General features: G+C 41.4%; 1 protein-coding gene across 7 annotated transcripts in view; it reads left to right on the top strand.

Moving 5' to 3' along the window:
* Positions 1–17,970, top strand: part of BMPER (BMP binding endothelial regulator) — a 148,804-nt gene that overhangs the window by 4,468 nt on the left and 126,366 nt on the right. Inside the window, exon 1 of one of the 7 annotated variants that reach the window (XM_032105348.1) lies at positions 2,510–2,648. The exons of the other annotated variants lie outside the window; for them this stretch is intronic. The gene's annotated coding sequence lies outside the window, so the exon portion shown is untranslated. Of the gene's footprint in view, positions 1–2,509; positions 2,649–17,970 lie in introns of those variants that run through there. 7 annotated transcript variants of the gene reach the window in all.

The raw sequence follows: 17,970 nt of genomic DNA, 5'->3' as shown, positions 1-17,970 counted from the left end.
GTGTTTGAAACTAGGTGATCTTCCGGGTCCTTCTAATCCAAACCATTCTATGATTCCATTAGCTCCCTTCCAGGACTTTGCCCATCTCACAAATGAGAGGACACAGAACTGAATCATCAAGTGTTTGACAGAACTTTGCAGACTGTCCTGTGGAGCATGCAGATGCATCCTAGCAAGGGGGAAAGAGAGAGGCAGCATAAGCAAAATGGTCTCTGGCTTTCTCTTAACAGGCTGAATCATTTTGGAGGGTAAAGCTACAGGTAGTACTGTAGGAACATATGTGGTAAACGTTGGAAGCTCATGGATTATGAGTAAATTGCAATAATGAAATGAAGACTTCAAAGGGCAATTACAAAATCAATTCCTTTTACACCACTGGAAGCTCTTGGTAGGAAGACCAAAACCAAAAGTTGTCTTTTCTCATTGGTTAGCAGAGACAGGGTAGACTGATCTTCATGGTAGGAATGTGAGCAGAAACAATGCAGATGGAGCACAGACTCCTGTGTGTGGACAGTGCTTTGGTGGAAGCTTCTAGCTCTTGTTTTAGAGTTTTTGGGAGCACAAACCCTTGAACCTTGAATACAAGAGGGACATTGGTGGGGATCTCCTAGAGATAGCCAACTTTAGCTACCGAACCAGATTTGCTCATGCTTGAGCACTAGCTCCAACGTGTGGAAAGAGAAGTTGTGGTGATACAGGAGTTCGCACAGAGGGTCATGTGCTGGAGGTTTCATATATGGTGCGTAGTAAGCCATTCACTTCTGAACTATTGGTAATGCTTTCTAATAAAAAGGCACTGCACCCACACTGGGATAGCTCTGCCTTGGATGTCCCTACTTGTCAAAGTGAAATGTGTTTGTGCATGGAACAGCTCTGATGCTTGCCTTATATTAATAAAAGGAAATGGGTAAGACTAAGGGCGTGTAGGTGTGTGTGAACATAAACACTGTAGTGCTCTGCGTGCAAGAACTACCAGCTGAATAAGCCACTATGGGTAAAATCTCAAGGTCCCAAATACATAATTTATATGTCTCTCTTAATGGTCTTAATAATGCCATAAGAAATGGTCATTTTTAATATCTCTAAGACAATAGTTTCAATGTGAGCTTTTGCAATTACCACACTTTAGCAATGGCATAAACATGAGTGTATTTGATCTCCAAAGAACTTGCCATTAATTACAGCTGACTGCAACAAATGGCCATTTTGTTTTTGTCCTTTTAGAGAAAAACATCAAAGTCAAAGAAGAGAATGTGGTTTATCCACAAGGAATTTTTTGTAGGACTGTGATGAAAGCTCAGGTCTCCTAACTCCTGGTCTAATGGTTTGACTACAAAGACATCTCTTTTCACTTCACGCACTTCCACTCTATAAGTGGATGTGGGTGATACAGTCACAATTGAACATACTCATTTTCTTTTGTGTCTCTCTGACAACAGGCAGGCTGCACAGATATCAAGTTTTTGGTATGTCTGCTCTGCTGAGCTTCTTCTGAGATGTGGATGGGCAAAAGGCAAATTAAAGCTGTCTTCATGATCCAGAGCTTTGGGGAAGTGTTGCATCCTCAGGGAAGTATGCTTTATGACTTGCTGTTGCTATCTGCAAAATGCTGTTAGAGCCAGAGTGCTCTACAGTGTTCTGCCCACTTCCACTCTGAATGTCTTGTGGCTCTGCATCTCCGAGGAGATGCACTGTCTCTGGAAAGCTAACATCCTACCTTGCTTTCCATAGGATTTGAGATACTGGAAAAGGGCTAAGAAGGCTGAAGGCAACTGAAAGCACCTGCTTTCAGATGCATTCACCTTATGTGCTGTTAAACACAGACACTGGAGAAAGTACTTAGAGCTGATGGGTAAAACAGAAGTTGCACTGGAAAATTGTTATTCTGATCGTGCCATGGCTGAGCATCCCATTGCAACTGTGTTTATAGCTAAAGACTTTTCTGATGAAAGGATGGGAAATGCTCTGAGCTGCAGCAAGTTCTGTATCAGATGAAGGTAAGCACTGAAAGGAAATGCGGACTGTGATGGGCAGTAAGTTAACCAACCCTATGAAGAAAAATTGTTGTCAAAAAAAGGGAACCTATTATTTCAGATAATGGTGTGGCCCCTGATAGTACAAAAAAAAAGTTAGAAACCATATGATTGTAACATTATGCCATGCTTAATGGTCAATGGTAAAAATGTCTTAAGTCTTGTTGGCTTCTGAAAATCAAAGTAGTGAAACTGTGGATTATGAAGCTGACTGAAAAGTACTTGTGTTTTAAAAAACTAGTCTGAATTGGTAATGATGATTATAGGTAAAAATACATAATCTTGATGGTATTCATAATGGAGTTGTATTGATTCAATTTGAGAAATTTATTCCAATTATTAAATGCTTTAAGACTGCAAGCAATTATAGCTACATTACCTAATACAAAAATTATCTTCTAAAATTATCTTCCCACATCTGTGGAAAAATGATTTTTTTTTTCTAATTCATAGAAGCACTTTGCACATCTTGTGCAGTTTGAGGAGCCCAAACATACTGTGTATGACAATTTCAGATCTTTCTCTTTTATATGTGAAAGTTTTGGGCTGAAGGTAGTGGAGGCATAAGGAAATTTCTGTCAGTAGCATCAAACAAGACTTCATAAGCACATATTGGTAAGTTTGGGACTTTCTGTATAGTGAGGATTTTGAAATGTTAGGGGGAAAATGCTATTAACAGACTTTTGAGGGAATTTTTGATTAGATTTCTTTTATATGAGTGTCAGCATTTAAAACAGGCATGGAATATTTAAGTTCAGCTCTGGTATAAGTACAGTAAATGATCAAATGCAGCAGAGTTTTTGTTGGTACAGCTTTTTGGCTGGAAGGTATCTAACACTCAAAATAGAAGTAGGCTCACAACTGATATTATGGCATTTGCTTTCAAGAAAATACATGCTTCAACATACATGTGGAAAAGACATAAAAATGCTGCAGTCCATCGGAAATAGGTGAAATGAGAACCTGTGCATAGTTATAGGGCGAGAATGTAAAAAGACCACAGAATTAACTTAGCCTGAGTTAAAGTTCTGAGTGCTGAGTTTTTTGAAGGTGAGATGAGCTCAGCAGTGACAACGATGACAGGTGGTGGTGCCAGTGGTGGTGTGGAGAGCCATGTCATTTCATGCTCATTTGTCATCATCTCCATGGACCCTGAACACCTCGCCAGAAGCAAGCAGAGATCCAAGAATAATGTATCCATTGGCCAGTGCTGTATGTAGTTTCAAAAGGAACGTACCAAAAATGCCAGCTGAAAGGAACAGGGTAGAAGTGAGGAAGTGCAAGGAAATAGATAAGTGCACCTCAGCTAATGATGGCCTTGACATTGCAAGGGCTTTCTGAATGTTTTTGAAGAGAATGAATGATTTTAGTTTTTGTATGGTTTTTGTGGGGAGAAAAGATCTTTTATTATCTTCTTTCCCCCACCATAGTTTAGAACAAAGTGAGTTGTGTCAAGAAACAGCTGATAAAAGCCAGTAGTGATCTTGACAAACCACATCTAAACCAGAGCCATTTTCCCCACCTTTTTTCCTCCCCCCTTCCCTCATGCTTGTGCCTCAAACTTGTCAATTGCACCTGAGGAGTGGTAATCATATGTCTCAACCCTTTATCACCTAAATCCAGTACAGAAGGAAATAAATGTGAGCCAGAAAGGATAACTAAGTGTTGGAAATCTGAGAAAAGTTTGGAGACAGGAGCTCAGGAAACTAAAAATCAGAGCTTTGACTGCCGTAAGTTTTATTCAGCATGAAACATAATTCTGTAGTTTAAATTTCCGCTTTTAAATCCAAATGATCAGTGTAGAATTTGACCTTTGCTCATAAAAAATTATGTTAAATTTGTCATTATAAGACATAGTGTTCTGCCTAGCTTGAACTAATAAATTGGTGAAACCAAGTGCAAGCAAACCAAAAAACAGAAGGAATATTACGTTTGTTCCCCCTGCACACACACACCCCCAATCAAAAAGAAGCCCAATCCTAAAAAAACATGTCCTCATTGCAGACTAAAGCAAAACAGCTACTTGATGTGCTGGGGTTCTTTACCTCTAGCATAGCTGATTTCTGTGGCACAGTGCACAAGTTAAAAGCACGTAGCTAGCCTGAGAGCAAGTGTTTGACACATGTTCAGTGAAGATGGCAGTGTTTTAGTACATGAGGATTCAATTGTTGTTGCATCAAGGTATAATGTGGCCCAGATGACTTTTAGTGGAGTAGTGCATATTAAAAAACAACAAAAAAAATCATCAAACAATTCTTTCATACCTATTTTATTTAATTCAATTTCAGTAGTTTGCATACATCGGCTACAGAGTCTACCAAGACTGCATCTTCTTTCAATTTAAATATTCTTGGTCTTTATTACTGTATAATACAATCAGCTTTCTCTTTACCCACAGAAATAATAAACAGAGAGACAAAAAAGCCTATGATTCAGTAGTGTACTGATAGTTTTCACCCCCATATTATTCCAAAAGAAAATGTTTTTTTGATCGGTGCATGAAGGGCTCCTGAAATGCAAACATGCTCCAACATGATGAAAGTTTTATTATTTTTTTTCCCAATTACAGATGTATATGCCATCTCTTAAATGAAAAAACCCAACACCCCCCACCCCAAAAAACAAACCCTGAGAACAAAACCCAGACATAACGCCATGTCTGGTGCAGCAGGGTGTCTCATATGTGCTTTGTCATATAAACTAAAGAAATGTATCTATGAATATGTATATATGAAGGAGGTCTTGCAAGAGAGAAGTGACTTGGATCAAGACCCAGAGGTGGTTTGTGATTGCTTTGGTAGGCTCTTCTGAATGATGATTCTGGTAGGTTCAGCTGTACTTGCTCTTAATTCATGCAAAACACCTGTAAGACAAGACTTTGACCTGCCTGAGACTGAAACACAAACTCTCTGTGGTAGGGGATGGTTGCTCTGGCTTGCTCCTCAAGGTTTCCATCAGCAGTTTTGAGGAATGTTTGAGTCAGTTTAGTCCCATATACAGGTGTGCCCACCCTGGTCAACTAGTACCACATGCGACATCTCATGTGATTTCCTCCTCTGGGGAATGAGCATGGATTGTATAGCTCTTTGTTGTGTCTGTACCATCCGTGCACCTTTTGATGTCCACTTTCTGCACTTCATATCCAAGGGCTGCCTCCAACTGTGGCACATCCCTGCACAGGTATGTTGGCCTTCAGATCACTCTGCTTTGTCGTGACAATTAGTTTGGGGATGTGGTACACAGTCATGTGTAACAGCTTACGATGAAGCCTTTCTGGAAATCTGCAGGCTGGAAGAAGCTATTTCATGTTGTTCTCAGACCACATGGGATAGTGAAGAGTTCACTACTTGCACATTTCTAACATAGTCAGCTGCACTGAGCAAATATACATATGCACACAGTGCTGAACTGATTATAGGTCTTGGCAAAACCCTCCTGGAAGAGAGCTGGTGATATGTCACTGTAACGATGATGAAGATCCAATCCATCAAGTATGAAAAAGAGATTCTCTTTTGTGTAATTAAAGGATCAGATAACTCAAATACAAAAGAATATGTATAAATAATACATGGAAAAGTATGAAGGGCACAAAAGTGCCGTAAAATAAATGGAAAAATGTAATATAACTTGCAAATGTCTTTGGAATGCGTCTACAATAAGTGCAAAATGGATCAGTCTAAGTTAGGACACTTTTTTATTGCCAATAAGAAAAACATTATTAAAGAGCTGGTCCAGTATCAAAATGGCATTTTAAAAGCATACGGTTACCTGTATATAGTTTTTATTAGCTTTCAAGTTTCTTCCATTGAGTTGTTAATGGTCTTTTTAAAAATTATGGTTCTGTAAGTGAATGGCTCACAGTGTCAGTACTTCTGCTGTTCTGGTTTGTGCCGCTGTATAAAAATAGAATTTTTTTTCCCCACCAAATATCTGGTTTTATTTCCCCATCATGTTTTAATAGAAAATTTTGAGGGAAGAAAAATATTAAAAAACAACCAAAAAATCAAATGAAAATGCAACCTTTTTATATTGAGCTTATGGTCAAATAAAAGGCCATTGTGAAGAAAAAAACCCAGTTACTACATAAAAGCTTTTACCTGTATTACTACTATTAAAATGACTATCATAATGGTACTTGCTCACAGTGTACCTAATAACTGCTGTGATTGCTTCCTCTGAGGCCTCTTGGCCTCTTCATCTTATGCATTAAGCTGCAGCTAAAAAATTCCTAGTCCGATTGTTTGGCTGATCGAGCTCTGTGCAGCGTTTTGCATCCAAGTGAATCAAGTGCTGAGCTCTGGGTCCAAGTACAGCGTCAATCTCATCCCTTATCATCCCCAGAAGCTGACCTTGTCTGCTGACACCTGAATTTCATATACTTTTTGTCTGTCTCTCCCATTTATTTATTAGACTTTTTTCCTGTTTTTTTTTGTTTTTTACATTTTCCCTCTGTCTAGAATCCACTTGCTCTAGATAGTTGTCCATAATCGGGTGATAAAGTAGGACTGTGTACCACCACCTCACTGAGAAAACAATGGATATTCATGCATTGTCTATGATTTTCATCCTTTTTACTTGTTTTGTCGTCTGTTCTACACATCAACCTCTTGGCTATAGTTTTCATTTTCTGTATTGTATCCCAGATTTTTCAGAGATGGAAGCATTGTACAGGTGTGCTGTGAAGTGCTATGGGAAAAGGCAGTAGTGTGAAACAGCATTAGAGTTGGGATAGATTTGTTCTTGTGAGCGCTAAGGATGGGGACGTGATTAAATGCCATGTAGAAAAAATGGTGCCAAAGACCTGATGTTTTTCCTGACAAATTGCAGTCCCAGTTTTTTTGAGTCCCTGTTTTAAGTAAACCTTTGCATGAAGCTTCAGTATTAGAGGTTGAATGAGGCCCTCTTTAACTCTGCCTCAGATCTCTGCTGACCTGGTTGCACTGCATTTTGCTCCAGAGTCGATCTAGTTCACACCATGCATCTACAGTGAGTCACCTGGTAGCAATGCAGCCTAAAGTATGTGTAAGCCTCAGCATGCAGTATTGAAACTTCCTGTAAGACTTGAGAAGTCGAAGACTGCCATTTCTACTTCACACTGACAACCAGGTATAGCTCAGCCCTGGGCAGCTCAAGTGTGCTAAGTGTAACCCCAGGCTCCTCTGCTGACTGCAGGATCAGCTGTCCCCTTTCCCCAGACAGCCATGGTGTGGCTCATCTCCTCTTTCATGGCTAAAGATCTTGCTTGAGGCATGGCAGCAGCACCTTGCACTTCTCCATAACCAGGGCGATGCAAGCAAATGTGTTGTACAGCCCTGGCCAGGAAAATCAGATTTCTGACAGCTCATAGGCTAGAAGTCTATGTATTTTGGATTGTGTTTTCTTGTTTGGGTGTGGGGTGGTTTTTTTAGTATTTTTTATTTGTTTGTTTGTTTTTTTTTTTGGGGGGTGTTTGTTTGTTTGTTGTTTGTTTTTTAACTGCTCCTGACATGTTTATATTCAGTTATATTAAGTGGCTTCAATAGGAAATGGGAGTTTCCCCAAAGCTTGGAATCCTCAGAATGTATTCTGATGGCCAGCTAGAGTCATACATTTGCATTTGTTTTTCTGTTTTGTCTTAGGATTTATTAGTGGATGAAGAGTAACAAACCTTGGTTGTCCTGAGATGGTCTCCTTGTTCTTTTTTATGTCTAGATGACCAGTTGAGGCATGGTTTGGGAGAGATGGAGAAGAGCTGATTAATGACTGCTCTAGGGCTGCATAGTGATTATGATCTGATTGTGCCAGTTAGTGAAACATCTCGAGGTTGTGTCACCTAGAAACCATTGGGGCAGGAAGGAGCCAGGCAGGGTGGCTGGCTGGCTTTGAGATAAGGCTATTAGCTGAAGGATTGCCTGTAAGACCTAAAATACTGATAAGAGCAGAAGGCTTTCCTGCTACAGGGAGGCTGTTGATCATTTGCTTGTGACAGAGAACATTCTTTTTTCTGTATATGACACTGCACAGATGATAATTTTTATATGTAGCACTTTACCCTTCTACCCCAACAGTCCTGGGGACAGCTAGACTGGTGATTCAATCTGGAAAATCCTTTTGATTCAAATAAATGAATAAAGTTATTTTGGCAGGTAGAATGCAAAGCATGCAAAGTCTTTAGCCTGTAAACCAAGGGTAGGTGGTTGGGTTGTTTGTAAGTGCAGTGGATAAAAAATGCTGGAAAATTAAAATTGCTACACCTTAAAATGTTGAGGGTCTGGTAGTGTAAGAAACCTTTTTAACAGATGCATATTTGAGGCATAATCTGTCCATGATCTATGGACATGAAGCATTTCTGGAGGAAATTGTTGATGTGGACATTTAAGATGCAGCAGAGTGCACTGATACTGAACCAGAACTCGTTTAACATGAAAATGCAGAGGAAACTGAAGAAGTCTGCAATTTGTATGGCTTCTGGGAAAATGTCTGTATATGTTCAGTTTAACTTGGCAAGGTTTTCAATCCTCAAGCAAAAATCATTTGACCCAAAAATCAATCTGAAGATGAAATTTATAAAATATCTAGAGCTTGAGGCTATGGTAGTAAGAAATTTGAATGGTTTAATGCACTTGTTGTTACGTGAAGGGTACATATATGCTGCCTAAAACTGTGTATAATCATTTTAGTATAAAAGGAGAATCTTTGATATCATTGGGTTTTTTTTGAAATAATTAAGCCAGTCCACGTACAGAAACATACAAAGGAAGGAGCCAAAAAAGGGGAAAAGGAAGCAAATCATGTACCAGGAAAGGGAGTTTCCTGGAAGACAGCCATCTGGAGAGGTGAGTAGGCAGCTCCAGCCTGTTCAGGGGGCACAAAAACTGCTGGTGGAAGAGGATGGGGATATGATGTGACTTCAGGAAAGCTAGGCATGGCTCCGGAACCAGAGGTTTAGAAGGATTTGAAGTATCTTCTGGAGAATTAATATGACTCCTCTGTGTTTGTAGCCAACTTGTGATTGTGGCCACAAGGTAATGCTCCCATTAGAGGATTTAGGTTAACCCACTGAGTGGCGCTGAGTTTGGGCTGTTGGCCCAGGCAGCCAATGCTTACTGTCTTGTCTCCTCCATTGAGAAGACAGCTCCAAAGAGGAATTTCTTAGAGCCGTCATGCTGAGCAAAGAGCTGACAGCCGTTGCTGAGTACAAGGCCTTTCCCTTAACCCCCGTCTCTGTTTTGGGGCCAAGCACCTCATGCTGTGCCATTCAGGGTTCACTGCTCTGACCTGGGTGACAGGAGCATCTGCTTCTATATCACAGAGCTGAGTAGCTGGAGGCTGAGGGAGAACAGCAGTTTATTGTATAAAACAGTATGTCGAGAGTCACTGATGAAGAGATTAGCGATCTCATCTTGGTCAGGAAATTTCCCTCTCTTCTCTAGGGTAGAGAACTGCGTTTCAATTGCGCATGTAAAACAGGCTGCCCATGTGGACAGGCTGGATGAAACAGTGTTTCTCTTCCAACCCAGACCAGGATGTTTCTTGGCAGCAAGGACTTTGTCTAATTGCAGAAGAAGGTACAGTTAATAAAAAATTAAGTTTCCAAGACCTCAAGTGGATACTTTTTTACTTTTCCTTGGTTCAACCACAGGTTCTCCATTTTACACGGCACTTGCGCCTTTCATCATGAAGAGCTCTTCTTGTGCTAAAAGTGTGAAACTTTTGGATTTCAGATCATCTTTCTGCCTCCCCTAGCTGTTCAGGTAGAATGATTGCTGCCTGAGTTCTTGCTCAAAGATAACAGTGCTGTCCCACACAATGAAATCATCTTTGTCTGCCTTCAGAGCACTGTGGACTTCGAGCCAGGCATAATCTGTTTCTCTGACATTTGAGTCTCATTAATTGGGTTAACAAGATGCTATCTGCACTCCATACTTATGTAAATAGAGCCTGCTAGCAAAGATCTTAATGGCACCTGATATATCACACTGCCTTTACATCTATCAAGAGGTACCACTGCAGGAGTCACTTCCAAAAGCAGGTTGTGTTCTTGGTCCCATGGGTCCCTTTATAAGCTGTAAGAAATGCTGGTGGTCAAGGCCAACTGTTCAGATGTCTTTCAAGTGTCCCACTGGTGACCAAATCTCACTTTGTCAAGATGACAAATGACTTGTGCATACCCCATTCACCTTCAAGCTTCGCTCTAATGTCAGCTCCATTTACTTGTCAGAAACAGGTATTTTTTTTACTTCCCACAGTGCAAGTGGGAAAGGAAGGAGTGAAGGGAACACAAGCTGAGGAAAAAAACTGCTTGTATGGCTTCTATTCAATGTATTATTATAGTTGAGATTTGCAAGCTTTGGACATACCAGAATCTGTTTGTTTGTACATGTGCAAAACAGAAAGAAGGGAATTTGCTTTTCAGAAGTGAGAACTGACACTGCAGGGCTACTATTATGCAAAAACATGTTTTAACCACTGGATTTTTCAAGAAGAAAGTGGTTGTGCAAGATGAGTTTCTTATTTTGGACAGCAAATTTTTTCCAGAGCAGCATTTAAAAATAAGTGTTTAATTAACACGGTCTGCCCAGGGCATAGGGCATTGCGCATGTGTCTGCACTGAAGAGCTTGACTCAAACCTCTGAGCTCTCATGGGTGGTTTCATTGACTGCAGTGGTATTGTTATGTGGCTAAGTGATTGCTGCTGTGATTGAGGGCTGTTATATCTCACCCAAAAGAAGCCATGGCCAGGCCACAAAATATGGTCAAAGTCAGCTCAAGGACTGTGAAAGTGACATTGACAGCTTTGGCTTTTAATTTCTTCTCAATGACTTCCATATCTCTTTTGCTTAGTCCACAAGTCAGAATATGCTTTTCCTCCTATTAGCTACAGCGTTGGCTGAAGTTTTGAAAGTCACAATCTTACTTAATTTGGCAGTGTGATTAATCACAACAAAGGAAAGCTTATTCCACCTTTCTTTGTCTCTGATGGAAGCAAAGAAGTTTGAGTAGATATGAAGTAGGAACACACAGAAGTGAGATGTGTCAAATTAAACATTATGGTGTCATAAGCTTCTCTGACTAATTCTCCTGGGACCTTGAGCCTTCCTTTGCTGGCAGCAGCTGGATGAAGACGGCTTGAGGATGACACTTGCCGTGAGTTGCCCATGACCCAGGATTACCATGGCCCCTACCAGATTTTACTAGCAGCCAAGCAGCAGTTGCAGCAAAAATGAGTGAGCCTTTGTGAGTTGAAAGCAGCACCAAAAGACCCTGAAAGCTCCAAGGAGTCCTGCCCGAAATGCTCCTTTTCCTTGTCTCTTCCCGCTCTTCTCTATACTGACTCACAAGTTGGGGGCTGTGCCTTCTCTCTGCAGACTGCTGTGAATAACCTTTTTTTATTTTCTAATACCACCGAGTAGCACAGGCAAAATCACATAAGAAAACAAATTCAGGGTCAGTGCTCAGTTTTCTTGCAAGTTCATTAAAACAGCAGTGTCTGGGGGCCTTTTGCCTAAATAATTTCATAATAGAAAACAGACTCTCGTTGCTTCTTTCTTTTGGGCTACTATTTTTATTTGGTTGTTGTTCCTCAAGCGTTTTGGTCCTACTTCAAAACTTGCTTCAACTAAATGAAGAGACTCTTTTTTTGGTGCTTTCCAGTTTAAAAGTTGTACTGCAAAACTTCTAGGAGTCTTCTAGATTATGAAGCTACAATTGACAGGGATCTTCCTCTCAAAATAACATTAAAAAACCCCAACATGTAGCTTAAACATTTGAAAGAAAATAAAAAAACCCTCCCCTTTCTCTCCCCCAGCTGAGATCTCCTGTTGCTGCTTCTGGCATGCATCACATCTTTGAGGATACAGTATCATGAGAAAACTGTCACTTGGTGATGTATTAGGGTAATATATCATGAGAGCATCGTTTCTTTAGAGGATATGGGCAGTAAAAGACATGATTCTGGCCAGACAGAGCAGCAGGGGACCCTGCTCTTTTTCTTTCCTTTTCTTTAATCTAGCCCTGTTTTTGTGTTGTACAGAAGTGAGTTTCTTCATGGGATATGACTTGTTGCAGAGTAAGTTAGGAGGCCCATTGGGCTTTTTAAAGTCTTTAAGAAGTACAAGGCCTCAAGGGCTGCTTTGTTCAAAGTTTTTAGAACAGACTGAAGCCCAAAACTAGGGCATTTGCCACTGCTGAAATCTCCAGTGTAAAGACTGAGTAAGCGGGCTTCAGACAAAGAAGGCAATAAAGATGCAATGACAGGTAACTATTGTTTGGATAATATATTTGTAGATCTAGCCTATCAAAATGTGATGAAGTGATACTTTTTTAAAAGGCAGGCAATGAATCTCTCTTTAATAAATGTCAAAAGAAGTTGTAATTCACAACATTAGGAGAAAAATTACTACTGGTCAGTATTCAGTCTCTAACAGAAAATATAGTTATCAAAAATAGGAATTCTGAACTGATGTACTTTGCTTTTGATATACTTTGATTTTTATGTACTTTCTAATTGTTTTAATGGCTTTGTTTCTCTCTCATTGACAATATCTGCTGGAAAATAAACAGCAGTGTATAGTATTGGGATGAAATTAGTTAAGAAACAGAAGCAGAATATTGTTAGGGCACTCTTTTAATGAGCTGGGTTCATTTCTGAGATGAGCCAGAACATGACACCATGGCTTGATCTAAAATTTGCTGAATTCAAAGTATTTAAGAATTTATTTTAAACCTTTGGTGTAATCTGCTTTGCCCTCTGTGAAATCATCTTGATAATTCATGAGTGTCGTCTTCAACAATTTTTAGGACTAGAATTTACTTAGGGTGTTTTCAGACCAATTTGTCTTGGCAGACTTCTCCTCCAAGCCATCCTATGGCACTTGAGGGGCACCACCATGTTCCAGGAGCTAATACACTCAGGGCAGCAATGCTGACCCACATCTGCTGACTTCAGCTGTGTTTGGTTGATCAAGCTCAGGCAGTGGAAGCTTTTATGGCCCTCAACTGCCCGTCACTTCTCTGGGAGAATGAATTCTCCACCAGCTTCAATCAGGGTAAACCAGGCTAGGCTGAACCAGGTCTTCGACATCACTTATTTAGCTCAAAATAAGTTGGGCAGTGATCATCCAAAATGTTTTGTTGACTGATCTGAGTAGCTGAGAACATCCAGCAAGGGGTAGATCATAAAATCACAGGGCTGGGTCAGTGAGATGTAACCTTTTACAGCAGCATGGGTACAGGTTTGCACCTGGAGCTTCAAATTCACGGGTATTGCCTGTGACTACTTTTTTCTTAGGTGCTGTCATCAGATTTAGGTAACTGGTAATTAATGCAAATTCTTTATTGGCAAAGTAGAAATATCATCCTATCAATTAAAATTCACTGAAAAAACATGTGAATTTTAAAAGTGTGTATCTCATGAAGTGTGAAGCTGGTGTCTCCCACAAGAATCCCAGTGCGTAACCCTTCCTTGAAATCTGGCTCCTGGATTATTATGGGTATTTTTTACAACAGTACAAACTGCTGGGAACTTGTGAAAACCCTGTCTCTTATTGCTAGAAGACTGCCATGCTATTTTGCTGAGAGGTAAAGAGTGTTGCCTATAGCTGTGCAGCTGAAAAACTCTAATCTGAAGCAGCACTTGGAGGGTGAGGTGGAGACAGGGAGACTGAGAGCTACACGATCTGGATCCTGCCCTGGCTTTCTCACTGACTTAATCTTCAGTTACAGTAATTGTGTCTGGCCATGTCCACCTTGTCCCTAAGCTCACTGGAGCAGGGATGTGCTGCTGCAATGTCTGATGTTCTGGGACCCTGACCCCAGCTGCAGCCTTAGCATTGAAGCCAGCAAATGTGGGAGGAAGAGACGGTGCTTTCTTTTCACCAAATGCTGGTGCAGACGGCTGCTGTCGGAGTGTTGGGATTGCAGCAGGCGATTGAGGTCACTTTCCTCATGCTGGTGAACATCATTAAGCACAGCAAAAAAATAAAAAAAAACTGTTCAGTCTGTGAGGGGTTGTGAGTGATTTGTCCTGAATCACTTGCACATACTCATGTCTTCCTCACAGCAGTGGGGAATACCCATTTGAAGTGAAATTTGGTGTCATCTTTCAGCAGGGCCTTTGTTTTAGTCATCTTTCCTACGGAGCAGGGAGAGCTCGAAGTATGAAGGGGGATGGTTGATGCCGGCTGAGCATCACCACAGGGCGAACTGTGGCCTCCTCCCTGCTCACCCTGAGAGGCCAGGTAAGATAAACAGATTACAGGGATGAGGGGGAAAATTGGAAGCTACTGAGTGCTCTGCTCAAGAAAGGAAAGAGAGACTGTGAGCTGAACTAAAATACTGTCATTTGTATCTAATGCAATTCATGCTGAAATCACGGTCATGTTGTGCCATGGGCAACGACCTAATGCTGAAGGTACTGAAGCATATGTTTGACTTTACTCCTGTGAGTTGTCCCATTACAATTTTACATGCTTAAAATAACAGGACCTTTCTCTCTCTTGGTGAAGCATATGGCTTGGTGTTTGTAGGTTTATGTGGGCAAATGGAGAGAACACTACCATTTTGCAGAGAACAGACATTGTTTCATAGGGAAATATTTTTTCCACCTTGAATTTAGAAATGCATCTAGTGTGCTAAACCGTTTTTGTTACTGTACCCACAAAATTTGTTTTGCAAGGAAAAAACACCCCAGCAGATAGTTGGAGGGGAACAAGGGAAATGAGACCTTATCCTCATCTCCCTTGACAGTGGTTGAAAGTGTCTGCAAACATCTCTCCTTGGGGAGTGGTGTCTCCTCCCTGAAGCCAAATCGTGTGGCTCTTCCTCAGGTAGAGAAATGCTCATGGAAGACAGCAGTCCCACAGTTTTAGCAGGGATCTCTTGCTTGCATCAACTCTGCTGTTGAAGGGAGGTTTGTAAATCGGACCTGAGACAGCGAGTTCCAGGCAGGAGTGCCAAAGAGGCAAGGGTACTATTTTCAGAAAGAGCCTCAGGATTTGTCTAGACCGTGAGCCAAGCATGTGTCTGAGCCTGTTCTTGAGTTCAAGTTGGCCCAGCATCGGGGTTGTTTGCACGTAAACATAGGTGCAGGCACAGGCTTGGGAGCATGGTGCTCCCAAGCTTTGCCGAGGGACAGAGCCTGTGACCAGTGCTGGCCCAAACCTTTGCTCCTGTGGCCTGTGGTGTGAGTGTGGCTTCCTATGCACTTGAGAGGATGCTCTGGCCGTGTGCAACACCTGGCAGAGATTCCAGCAGCATGGCCTGAGAACATGGGGATCACAGCACATGGCGGGAGCCTGCGTTTGAGCCTGCCCTTTGCCTTGTGGTGGAGAGGTTGTCTATGTGAATTGAATACACTTGTTTCCTTAATTTTAAATGGCTCTTTCTTCTCCTAAGGTCACATGTGCGTATTCGAAAGCTCCATCCCAAATTCCTCAGGGGTAACTTTTGCCGTTGTTTGAAAATTGTTATTGTTTTCATGGGTGATCCCACAGGCTTCTCTAGCAGAAACTTGGGGACACCCTGAGCTTCTTGGTGAGGAGTCCTATCAGAATTACCAGCTGGACTGTGATGAATAATGGTAAAAAATGAATGTTTTCATGATTAGTCATTAATGGGAGTCAGTTTTTCTACCTAATCTGTCTCTCTTGCTTTTATTATTTTTCTCTCCACAGCATTTTTTTGGTTAAATGAAAGTTTAAGCAACATTTTTCCCATTCAGTATAAATAATTAATAACCTCAGGGTATCAGAAATGCAGCACAAGCTTCCTAAAAGCACTTTCAATACATAAAAAGAAAGGAAAAAAAAAAACAACTCCAGACCATCACTGTGGACATCTGGCCCCCTGAGAAACCACATCTGCAATGTCTTCTGCAGCTAGCTGTGACAGCACAAGAGTGGGCCTGGGGTACCATTGATGGAGGCACTCCTTGGTACAGTCCTGGATAAACGAAGCAGACTCCTATTTTTCTTTTTTTTTCTCTCTTGAATCCAAATCCAGGTTGAAAAGAGCCATCCTCCTGGTGGCTGCTGTGAGCCGGCAGGAGTCCAGTGGGGAACCCTGTAGAAAGTTGGCTGTGGCTTCCAAGCTGTGGTTTGGCACATATCCTCTCCAAGATCTCTGCCAAATATTCAGACTCCTTTTTAGTGTTTTTTTTTTCTTCTTTTCATGTTGGCATTTTATTTAACTGTACCATATGAGTTTAAGGCTGTTAGTTTGATATAATTTGTCGCCAGAATGGGCTGTTTTGTGTGGGGTTCTTTGATGGAAGGTAAAAATATGAAGTGTATGTAGAAGGTGAACAAATTGCGTTGAGAGGAGGTTGTAGTAAAGGTAACATGAAGCAGTAACAGTGATATTGGGTCTGGTTAGTGTATCTCTCCTGTGTGGGAATTTGACATCACCTCTGCATGCCAAGTTAAGGAGACCCTTGGTTCTCAGTGGCAAAGTGGGAGAGGGGAGGAACATGGGCACCCAACAAAATTTCTGATCTGTCCTGAAATGCATTAAACACGAGTTCTCCAGCAGCTGGGCTTGGTGAGTGCCGTGAGGAGTCCAGAGTGATCCTCCAGCACTTCCCTAAATGTTCCTTTCCAGGGGAGTCTGGGATTCTAGAGTGGGCCCTTTGCTGAGCTGAGCACTGACTGGGGAGCTGCGTCAGATGCGGCAGCATTGTTCTGGATCAGCCTGACCTCTTTTAAAAAAATACGTATTTTTCCAACACTAATAGTAACCTTAGCCGAGGTTCTCTCCCTTTCTGTGTGCGCGCCTGAGCACTAAATTAAAAGAAAAAAATAATCCCAGATGTGAATCTATAAACCATCTGTTTAAAATAACTATTGTGCAGGACTATAATTAAAAGTTATTTATTATGAATCTTGGGATCCTATTATGGATTTGACTGACTCCCAGGTTTCTGACTTAGCAAACGGTTTGTGTATTTATGAGCCATGTGTCTCTTCCGCACTTCTTGGTGCCAGAGTGCATGTCCTTTAAACAAAAGGGAAAAAATCCCCTACCCTTCCATAACTGTTGGCTTCTGATTGTTGCCGTCTAAGAAGTTTTCTCTTAAGAACAGCAAAATTCAAAGTATCTGAGAGCTTTCAACAGATTCAGAGACGCTGTTGACAGCACAGATGGAGGCTTGGTAATACAGCTCTCCTGCATGCAGCTACTTAGTGACTTTCCAAATGTATGTCTGGGACAAGTAATGAAATGTTATGATTACTGGGGGCAGGAGGGGACATAACTGGAAGGAAAGGATTTGTTGCTTAAGTCCCATTTGCTCTCAGCCTCCACTTTGCCCTTGTGAAATGTGAGGGAAGGAGGCAGCAAAATTGAAACAAGCAGATGGACAGTAGACAGTAGTGTTTTGGGCAGCTGGGTGAAGCGAAAACTCAGCCTCCAGATGACAATTACTCTTTGTTTTATTTTTGTACTTTTACACCCAGTGGACCCAGGAGATCTGCACTGGATAATGCCTGACTGCAATAGACTAAACAATGATTTACCAGCCCTGCTTTATCTGCTGCAGGCCTGTGATGGATCAGCATGGTATATTAACCCTTTCCTCCACATCTGCTGGCCTTGTTTTCCACAAGATACAGCATTGAGATAAAACAGCTTGACTTTTTAAAAAGAATTTTGGGATAATAGTAATAATAGTAACTGAAGCAGTAGGGGAGCTACACTCACCTCTTCTTAGTTTAAGAGGGATTTTGCCATGAGGACTATGCTAGGGCAGCAATATGTTGCAATTGTGGCTCTATTTTATATTTTTTCAGCAAAAGGCCCCAGAAGGAGTGGTGGGGCTGCAGCCTTGAGTGATGCTATACCTCACACCCTGGAAGAGCAGCCCAGCTCTGATGGTAGGGAGTTAGGCAGCTGGGGTTGACATCTGAAACAGCCTGTTTTGGAGCCATCTGGGCCTTGCCTGCAACAAGCTAGAGATGATGAA

The sequence above is a fragment of the Corvus moneduloides genome, chromosome 1, assembly GCF_009650955.1.
Source record: "Corvus moneduloides isolate bCorMon1 chromosome 1, bCorMon1.pri, whole genome shotgun sequence".
In the NCBI taxonomy this organism is placed as follows: domain Eukaryota; kingdom Metazoa; phylum Chordata; class Aves; order Passeriformes; family Corvidae; genus Corvus; species Corvus moneduloides.
This window is presented reverse-complemented; position numbering and strand designations above follow the sequence as displayed.